Source organism: Cetorhinus maximus, chromosome 22 (assembly GCF_964194155.1).
Source record: "Cetorhinus maximus chromosome 22, sCetMax3.hap1.1, whole genome shotgun sequence".
NCBI classification, from domain to species: Eukaryota; Metazoa; Chordata; class Chondrichthyes; order Lamniformes; family Cetorhinidae; genus Cetorhinus; species Cetorhinus maximus.
In genome coordinates this window covers 32,651,032-32,661,761 of record NC_135900.1, presented here as the reverse complement: position 1 = coordinate 32,661,761, position 10,730 = coordinate 32,651,032, and the positions used below count along the sequence as shown (strand labels likewise).

Sequence of the window (10,730 nt, the reverse complement as noted above, 5' to 3'; positions counted from 1 at the left end):
GGCTTCTGGATGGGAAGGTCACCCTCCACCCTGCCTGTCCTGAGATGGGCAGTGGAGATGGAGGATGTAGTTGGGTAATCAATGGGGTCCCTACCCCACACCCTCCCACTCAATCAAACACTCACCCCGCCACCAAATGCGCCTCAGAGGGTGCATTAAATTCCGCCCACTGTATTATAATGATTTTGCAATGATGCACTTCCAGTGAATTTTTTGGTATAAATAATTAGTGATGTGAAAATTCCCCTTCGATCCAATTTTGGATGGTATGTTCAAGCTATGACATCCTGCAGCTCATTGTCTCTCAACAAAAGTGAGAGAATTGGAAATGTCATTTTGGGGTTTTTTTTGAGCATCAAGAAGGATGTGATAAGGAACACGTGGGGAACCCTCTGTTCACTACAGTAAAGGTACAGGATTAATTTGGCGAAATGTGCCATTGTGAATGTGGTTTTAGGTGTTTTGTGAATATTGATATTCAAGTAAACTTTCCAGAAAAAGTTGAATACACAAATACGTCCATTGCCTGGATTATTACAGTCAATGTTTCTATAATATTAGTTGGCAATAACTTAAAAGCACTCTTCATTTTTTAAATAGAACAAGCACATTTGCAAACTTAGTTTTAGCATCCTTCTTTGTGTTTTTATCATTTTCTCTTTTTGATGTTTTTAGCCACAGGAATTTGGTCTAACATTTGAACTTTGAGTTTTAAAGGCCATGAATGATTTACTAGCTTTATTGCTGTAAGTGCTTGATACTAGTTACTTGCTCTGTTGCCTGCATGATGGAGCCGCAGAACACACTGAACAATAACCCCTTATGCACTGCTTAGCGGAGCCTTGAAATGTGCTCATCAGTTTGGTTGAGATATCTTTCCACTATCATTCTAGCCACAGTGTGGAGCTGTTTTTGAGAATGTTGTACACTGTTATGTACTGAGATCAGAATGAAATCTGACACTAATCTGTGGAAGTCTTTATTCATGTTTTAAATATAACTAGAAGGAAATATGCAACCAAATACCAACAGCTTCCCTTCCCCATACAACTTTGCCTGTCTTATTAAGAAGTTGGCTAAGATTATCTGTATGGGGCAGAATTTTTCACTAGGCAGGCGGGCACGCGCCTGACCCACTCGAGTGTGAAATGATACGTGTTGACTTCGGCCGGGCGTGCCAACGTCAACACGCGCTCTCACGATATTTCGCTAGGCAGGCACACAAGGGAGACGGAGGCGCACCCGCCATTAATTAAGAGGCCAGTTAAGACCCTCCACACACCAATTGTCTCTGACTTTACATAGCCTGTTCGAATTTTTGGCCATCACACGGGCGAAACGGGCAGACGGGCAGGCCACAATTTGCAAAAGCTCATCCACAGGCAGGATAAGGAGGGTCAGCAGCATTGTCAATATGAGTTGTGAGGAGTTTTGGAGATCATGTGCTGCTGGTTGATTTTGTGAACTGGACAGCTTCATCTTGCTTCAGAACTGCATTCTGAGCATTTCTAGGCTTCATTTCAGGACTCATTGGTGCCTTCCAGGCCCCTGGAGGATTCAGGCTCTGTGGGCCCTTCCAGGTGTCAGACAGCCTTCCATAACCCTGGTAACGGGGATTGTGTTCTCTGCTGGAGGCACCTCCTCTGAGGAGGAAGAGAGGGGCAGAAGGGAGAGGAGGCCAGGAGTCCCGATGCAGCTTCCAGGGGAGCAACCTGTGGGAGGAGAGGCGCAGGCACAAGGAGCGCAGGGCCAGCAGGTAGTCCGAGGCATTAGGAGCCGCAGAAGACACCACTATCCTGCTGCCAGGGTTTACAGGTGGCGATGCAGCTACCTCAGTATGTCCAAGGTGCAGTGCTGAAGGAGGCTCCGTCTCTCAAGGGGGACAGTGACCTCCATCTGTCAGAGGATCAGGCCTGAGATCAGCTCTGACTGTGTGGGAAGACACTCCATGCCAGTGGCTCTGAAGATCACAGTGGCCCTCAACTTCTACGCCTCTGGCTCTTTCCAGGGCTCAGTGAGGATTGTTGTGGAGTGTCCCAATCAGCTGTCCACAGTTGCATCAAACTGGTGACAGACGCTCTGTTCAGGTGAGTATTAACTTTCATTCATTACTGTATGGACAAGGCCAGCCAGGTCGAGTGAGCCAGAGGCTTTGCAGCGATTGCTGGGTTCCCTCGTGTCCAGGGCACCATCAAGTGCACACATGTGGCCATCAAGGTGCCAGTGGGTGAGCCGGACGCCTTTGTCAACAGGAAAAGATTTCACTCTATGAACATCCAGATAGTGTATGATCACAAAATGCAGATTCAGCAAGTCTGTGCAAGATACCCTGGCAGCTCCCATGATGCCTACATCCTCAGGCACTCCTGGGTGCCGAGGCTCTTCAGTGCTCCAGCCTGATTGGATGGACGGCTGCTGGGTGACAAGGGCTATCCCCTCAAAAGGTGACTCATTACGCCTCTCCGCCATCCAAAAATAGAGGCCGAGCAGCGTTACAACAGGAGTCATACCTCCACAAGGGCAATTGTAGAGAGAACCATAGGTCTTCTCAAGGTGCGCTTCCAATGCCTGGACCATTCAGGGGGCACACTGCAATACCCCCCAGAGAGGGTGTCACTGAGAGTGGTTGCATGCTGCACTCTGCACAATCTGGTACTGACAAGGGGGGACCCAGTAGAGGAAGAGGCTGTTGACGCAGCTGCGCAGGCCACAGATGATGAGTCCAGTAGTGAGTCCGAGGACGAGCACGGTGAGGAGAATGCTGAGGACATGCATGCTGACCTGGGCAACATCCAGGGAGGCAGGGACACCCGGGACGCTTTGATCCAACACTCCTTCAGCTAGCCTACCTAATAAGAACCATCACTGCGTGCCAGAGCTGCAGGCTCCATACTCGATCTCTGACAGGACTAGTTCCTTGGCCACTATAATACGCTCTGTGCTTGTGCAATAAAGTTTCAGGAGACACACGTCCATCATTGTATAATGGCCTTCCCTGCACCTACAGAACAAACGAAGCATACAGAGGCTAATAGCACAAAATAATATCTCGTTTAATTATGTATGTGAAACCTGGCTGAAATGAACATAAGCCATTGTTGTTAACCACACCATTAAAAAAGTTAAAGCAAAATGGGGGAACTTAATCTCACCCGTGATAAGGCCGTCTTGTGCTTAAGGTGCTTTACATTTACGTTTGTGGGTGCTACGTCTAGATGCTCCCCCCTCGCTGGCACCGGCATTGGAGACAGCCTGCTGACTCTGCTGTCTTGCTGGCCTCGATGACCTTGGCAGTTATCCTCTGGCCCATGGAGCCTGTGCTGGCTCCACCTGGGAGGGAGTGACCAGTGCCACAGCTGGCATCTCCCCAGTTGCTGCAGCCTCATCAGATGCCACGGTCACTGGCAGAGGGGCAGAGGAGCTGCTGTTGTCATCTGGAGTGTCCTGAGAGGAGCCCGCGGAGATGACAGGCAGCTCATGCACCAACGTGAGGTCGCCTTGAACCTCCCTGCTCACCATTGATGGACGGGCACCTAGCTGGGATACTGGGTGCCCAACCCATCTCCCACACTGACACAGACCAGCTGAGGTCATAGCCAGTGTGTGGTTATGTGTGTGTGCCCTTTCATCCCCAGGGACCCCTGATTGTGTCCCTGAAGCAGCCTCTCCATGACAGTCACCACTCTCTCCATGGAAGAGGCATTGCACTCGGCCATGAGGGTCAACACAGTGGTCAGTCTCTGCAGGGACTCCTTCCAAACGGAGACCAAAGGCATTCCCTCATGTAGCTCCATCAGATCCTCCCATACACCCTGCTGGACATCCAGCATCTGCTGCCTCATGGACAACTCCAGAGGCCCATCGTCAGCCTCTTGCTGAGCATTGTCCTGGTCCCCAGCAGTCCTCCGACTGCCGGTGCCCTGGATACTCTCTGCCTGCACATCAAGCGAGTGTGGAGCGCCCTCGTCAATGTGCACTGAGATTCTAGATGGTGATCTTATGCCCACTGAGGTGCTGGTATCTGCGCCGGTGCCTGCTTGACAGAGGGGGTGTGACGCAGGTGCCTGGTGAGCATGATGGTCCTCCGGGGTCAGGGGTGGGCCTTCAGGCTCCTCATTGCGACTGCCTACTGGTGAGCCTAAAAGGCAGAAGAAGGACATGTCATTAATTTTAAGTCATGACACTGTCACTGTGCATGCCAGGCACCCTGGTGAGATAACAGATATCTGCATCATGGTGCCCTCGTCTTTCCATTATCAATGGGGATTCCAGTTTCGAGGCTCACATCAATATAGAGGCTACACTACAATGGTTGCAATAGCTGATGTTATCACCTCAGTGAACTGCACTCTTACCTTCGTCTGGCCGGTTAACCGAGCCGCAAGCCGCCTCTCGAGCTCCAGTGCCCAGTGCCTCCTGCTCATAGCGCAGTAGGATTAGGAGGTGTGGGGGTCCCCCGCCAGCCCGCTACCTCTCAATATTGTTATGGGATGTCTTCTCCTGAAAGGATAGAGGAGCATTGATCAGTTTACTCTGTACCTGCTTCACCATTGGAGCCTGGCCAACACCAGCTGAGGAATACCTAGCAGGGCTCAGCCGATTCGTGACCCTGGAGCCGCAAGGCACTCAGTCCAAGCAGCCTGGACTCACCCCCTTGGCCTGCTCTGGTCTCATTGACAGTTGCCACTCACACTCTAACACCCCTGAGGTCCACGGGGGGATGGCCAGCCCATAACTGCTCTGCACACTGACCCATGCCAACATGGTACTCATCCTTCCCGATCGCAGCAGATCATTGAAGCACTTAGGGCACTGGACCCATGTGCACCTCACCACATCGTGGCTGCTCACCCTGGATGCCACCTCCTCCCAGGCCTTCTTGGTAAGGTGGGGGGGGCCTCCTCCTCCCGTATCTGGGGACAAGTGTTTCCCTCCTGGCTGCCACCTCCTCCAGGAGGGCTGTGAGGCACTCAGCCAAGAAACGCGGGGTCGACTGCCCCGCCGACCTGCCCTCCCGGCTGCCGTGTCCAACCGCAATGGAATCCATCGAGACTTCAATGTCCTTCTATGGCAGCCTTCCAGGGGCTGCCTTCGGCCTCTTTTGAATCAGCCGCCGGGTCACCATTGGGCCAGGCAGACATCATCCCCTCTCACCCCCACCTCTGCCCATTCTCGGAGCTTCCCCAGCCACCTTTCACACTGGGTGGGTGTTAATTGGCGTGCCAGCATGAAATCGCGGCGCTGTGCCGATTGCTTTCGAATTTTGTATACCCCTCACCCCACCCAGGGGCAGGCTGGGAGACAGGGGGCGTGGGGATGGGGGTGATGTGCAGGTGTAACATTGGGTGGGATGGTTGGGGTTGCTGTGCTGTCACCTTCATGCCTCTAATGGTATTTTACCAGCTGCGGTGGTGGGTAGCCCATTTGCCCTTAGGCCAGTTTAGGCTCTTAAGAGGCCAATTAATGGCCTGTTAAGGGCTTCTCCCCCACTGCTGCTGGTAAAACCTCCCTACAAGTCCTCCTGAGCAGAAAGCCTGTAACCCACAGAGCACTATCTGATGAGGGGTACGCACCTAAAATATCATAAACTGACCTCTATCTTTACAAATTGCTGATTTAGCTGCTGTGTATTTCTAGCTTTGCAAATTTTCCTTTTTAATAAGAGATAAATTAGGCTGACAGGGAGAGGATAGGACAGGAAACTGTCACCGAACTTGAGCTTCTTATGGAGGAAGGGGTACTTGCATCGGCCTTTCCTGTATCATGACAGGCATATTTACCATAAAGGGTTTGTATGTGAGCCCACAGCCCGATAGTGAAACACTAATCCCTGAGAGATCATTGTTTTTTCATATGAGAAGGGAACAGCAATATGATACTGAAGTCTTCATTCAGATTGTGACATCAAGGAGCCCGAGCAAAACTGGAGTCAATGGGAATCATGGGGAAGACTCCCCACTGGTTGGAGTCATACCTAGCACAAAGGAAAATGGCTGTGGTTGTTGGAGGTCAACCATCTCAGCTTCAGGACATCACTACAGGAGTTCCTCAGGGTAGTGTCCTCGGCCCAACCATCTTCAGCTGCTTCATCAATGACCTTCCTTCCATCATAAGGTCAGAAGTGGGAATGCTCGCTGATGATTGTTCAGCAACATTCATGACTCCTCAGATACTGAAGCAGTCCATGTCCATATGCAGCGGGACCTGGGCAACATTCAGGCTTGGGATGAAAAGTGGCAAGTAATGTTTGTGCCACCAAAGTGCCAGGTAATGACCATCTCCAAAAATAGAGAATCTAACCACCTTCCTCTGACATTCAATGGTTTTACCATAGCTGAATAACCCACTATCAATATCCTGGTGGTTACCATTGACCAGAAACACAACGTTATCCAGGATAATGCAGCCCGCTTGATTGGCACCCCATCCACCACTCTAAACATTCACTCCCTCCACCATCGACGTACAGTGTGTATCATATCCAAGATGCACTGCAGCAACTCACCAAGGCTCCTTCGACAAACCGACAACCTATACCACCTAGAAGGACAAGGCAGCAGATGCATAGGAACACGACTACCTGCAAATTACCCTCCAAGTCACACACCATCCTGACTTGGAACTTTATTGCCATTCCTTCATTGTCACTGGGTGAAAACCCTGGAACTCCCTCCCTAACACCTACACCACATGGCCTGCAGCAGTTCAAAGTGGTGGCTGACCACCATCTTCTCAAGGGCAATTAAATGATGGTCTAGCCAGCAAGACCCACATCCAGTGAAAGAATAAAAAAAGTATTGGCCTCTTCCCACCACCAACCGCATAGTGATAAGTCATTTTAGGATTCCATAGCATGGCACATAAATTCCATAGCATAAATCATCACTGTCCTGGGGGAATGAAACAACATTGTAGTGAGCCCTGACCAGTGGGCATAATATCTAGGCTTTTGTTTTTAATCCATGCTTTCTCCCTTATTTCAGACATTTCTAGTCACTCACCATTGCCATGAACTCTTATTATTGTTGCTTCTTGTTTGACTCACCTTGTGGGTACATTTAAGCACAGTTAGAAAGGAGATATAGTAGAGTAGATTTCCAATCAGCATCAATCTGACTGTGGGTTTGTTGCAGCCACTCAACCATTAATATGCTAACCGGACCTAATTTAATGAGATCGGCTTCAGGTGCTTGGTGTGGGAGAGTACCCTGTCCATTTTGGACCTGCTATTGGGAGCTTTCTGGGTGATGGGGCAAGGGAAAATCAAAAGAAGACAATGGGTAAATTAAAGTGAATTCAGAAACTTAAAAGTCATTGGTCACTTACAGATTTAAAAATGTTGATAGCTTTTACAAAAGCTTCCCATATTTGTTCATATATCTCAGCCTCTACAAAGTCTGGTAAATAACAGAAATAGCTGGAAAACCAAGTGAGTAAGACACCAAATATGCAGGCAGGAAACAAAGTCTGTAGCCAAATGGTGGAGAGGCACACTATTCAACTCTCTGTTTAATGGTTAATGAAATAGAGGTGGTGTAGTTTGTATTAGTAGTGGTGCTGTTTGCTCTGCCAATGCACCATGCTCGTTAGACAACACTACTGCATAGAAAAAGCTGAAAAAATAACGTGAGGTCTCATCAATCATTACTGCCATTGGCACTGCCAGAATTATTAATGCATTAGCTGCTGACATTCTGGCAGCAGAGCTACAACTCTACATCTGGTTATCTGCCACGTCAGACCCCATGCATTCAATTTCCATGGTTATTACCGAGTATGTACATTTCAACCTGTAAAGGTGGGCACTTTCTGCCTCTGGAGCAGGCTGGCCCAAAAAATTAAGTAAAGGAAGATTCCCATTTGGAAACCAATCTTTCATAACATTCTGAATGCTCAGTCTGGCTAACTAAATGGAAAAAGCTTCAGAAATAGCCTTAAAATGCTGTTATAAATCTTAAGGCAAAGGTCCTTGAAAACACTTCCATATACGGCATATAGTGTAGGTAGATGACTAAATACCAAGCCTGGGCAAACATCCAGAAATTGCCTGGACATCGAAATGTCATTGCAGTCTAATTTTAATATAGTTACCTGTAAACTGGTAAGTATTTATGATAATACAAAACCTGATGGAAAAAATGAGGGAATTTGTTTCCCAAACATAGTTTATTTTTCTTCTCTGGCCACTCAGAACAGATTTCAACCATTACAAGTGATTGGGCACACTGAGGCCTTTTTCAAGGCTCAACTAATCACAGCTAACCCCATAGCAAGCTATCGCTGTCTATAATGTTTGATTAATGTCAGGGTGTTAACTCTTGCAATAAATGAATTTAGAGGCTATATTAAAAAGATCAGAGAACTTTTACATCTTTTCTAAGGTCTGTACAAAATGATCTTCCTATCTGTATCTCTTCACATTGAGTTGTCAGACACAAATAACAGTTTTAAATTTCTGCTGGCTGAAAGAAAACATTACCTCTGATTAATGGAAAAATACAGACTATGCACATAAAAAACAGATTGTTGGCAAATAGTCAATGTGAAGTTTTCCAAATCCATTCAGTTTTATGAGTTGTTGGGCAGTATCAGTACAAAACAGTGCAGAGAGTTTGTACTAGGTACTCAGGGGGCTGCTCAGCTAGGGCCCCTTTAATCCCCAACAAGAAGAAAATTTGGCAATTCCAGTAGGATTTTTCCCAGCATTTCTGTGAATTAGTGTGCCCTTGGGCTAATAACAAGCTACAGTGTGCATTTATTCTACTTGAAAATATAAATTGTCGTGAATCTATAAATTAAGAAAAGGACCAACATGCAAAACTCTCGATAAAACCCCTCTGTCATTTGTGTGTGAAGGTATATCTTACAACAAGGAAAGCCTGTTGAACCTACACTTACAATGAAATTTGACATTTCTACAAGACTTCAAAAATTCTCAGAGTTCAAAAAAAGGACGTTTTTTTGCAAACATCAAGCTTACTGATTTCATTTAACTGATTATGTACACCAAATATTCTAAAGCCATCCTAACTAGTTTTGACGTCACTATGACTCTGTTTATAATATTTTATCTTGTGTCACAGGTTATGCTGTGGTACAATTTGAAGAACAGCAGGGATGTCTCCCAGTGCCCTGGCCAAACCTTCTACATCAACCAACATCACCAAAAACAGATTAACTAGTCATTCACCTCATTGACCAATTCAGATCTTGCTGTTTGTAAAATGGATTTCACATTCATCAGTGAATGTACACTTCTTTAGATGTTTATATACATTCTTCTAGCAATAAAGTGATGGAATTTTGAGTGCACTTGAAGTTAATATAATTTTGAAGTTATCAAAAATGTTATCACCAACAATTTGCCTTTATATTGTATCTTTAACATAGTAAAAGTCCCAATTTCAGTGTAACTACTAGCTGCTCTGTATTCTGGCTCTGAAGGTATATGTTTTTCAGATATAGCAATAGCTTCTTTGGAACTTGTCAGTTAGTGTTAGTAAATTTTCTAGACTGGCATTTTATATTTTTATTTCACAGGATTTGGGCGTCGCTGGCTAGGACAGCATTTATTGCCCATCCCTAATTGCCCGTGAGAAGGTGGTGGTGAGTCACCTTCTTGAACCACTCAGGCCGTGGGGTGTATGTACACTCCACAGTCTGCTCGGAAGGGAGTTCCAGGATTTCGATCCAGTGACAGTGAAGGAATGTCGGTATGGTTCCAAGTCAGAATGGTGTGTTGCTTGCAGGGAACTTGCAAATAGTGGTGTTCCTACACATCTGCTGCCCTTGTCCTTCTAGGTGGTGGAGGTTGTGGTCGAAGGAGCCTTGGTGAGTTGTTGCCCTGCATCTTGTAGGTGGGAGACGCTGCTGCCACTGTGCATCGGTGGTGGATGGGGTGCTAATAAAATGGGCTGCTTTATCCTGTTTGAGCTTCTTGAGTGTTATTAGAGCTGCAGTCATTAAGGCAAGTGTAGAGTATTCCATCACTCTCATGACTTGTACCTTGTGGATGGTGGACAATCTAAGGGGAGTCAGGAGGCGAATTGCTCGCCGTAGAATTCCCAGCCTCTGATCTGCTCTTGTAACCACAGTATTTATGTGACAGGTCCAGTTAAGTTGCTGCTCACTGGTAACCCCCAGGATTGATACAGGAGAATTCAGTGACGGTAATGCTACTGAATGTCAAGGGAATATGTTAGATTATCTCTTGTTGGAGACGGTCATTGCCTAGCACTTGTGTGTCATGAATGTAACTTGCCACTCATCAGCCCAAGCCTGAATGTTGTCCAGGTCTTGCTGCATATGAACATGGACTGCTTCAGTATATAAGAGGTTGTGAATGGTGCTGAACATTGTGCAATCATCAGCGAACATCCCCACTTCTGATCTTATGATGGAGGAAAGTGTCTTTAAACATGCTGCTATCTCTTAAAGGCATATTACAACAAGGAGGTTATTGATGAAGCAGCTGAAGATGGTTGGGCCTAGGACACTACCCTGAGGAACTCCTGCAGTGATGTCCTGGAACTGAGACCGATTGACCTTCAATGACCACAACCATCTTCTTGTGTACTAAGCATAACTTCAGCCAGTGGAAAGCTTTCGCCTGATTCCCATTGACCCCAGTTTTGCCAGGTTTCTTTGATGCCATACTCTGTCAAATGCTGCCTTGATATCAAGGCCACCCATGTTCACCTCACCTCTTGAGTTCAGTTCTTTTGTCCATG

The 10,730-nt window shown here is 47.0% G+C and overlaps 1 long non-coding RNA gene across 1 annotated transcript in view; it reads left to right on the top strand.

The window, feature by feature from the left end:
• Positions 1 to 344: 344 nt before the first annotated feature.
• LOC144696363 (uncharacterized) overlaps positions 345 to 10,730 on the top strand; it is a 30,806-nt gene continuing 20,420 nt past the window's right edge. Inside the window, exon 1 of the long non-coding RNA XR_013580155.1 lies at positions 345 to 410. This is a non-coding gene — a long non-coding RNA (uncharacterized LOC144696363). The remainder of the gene's footprint in view (positions 411 to 10,730) is intronic.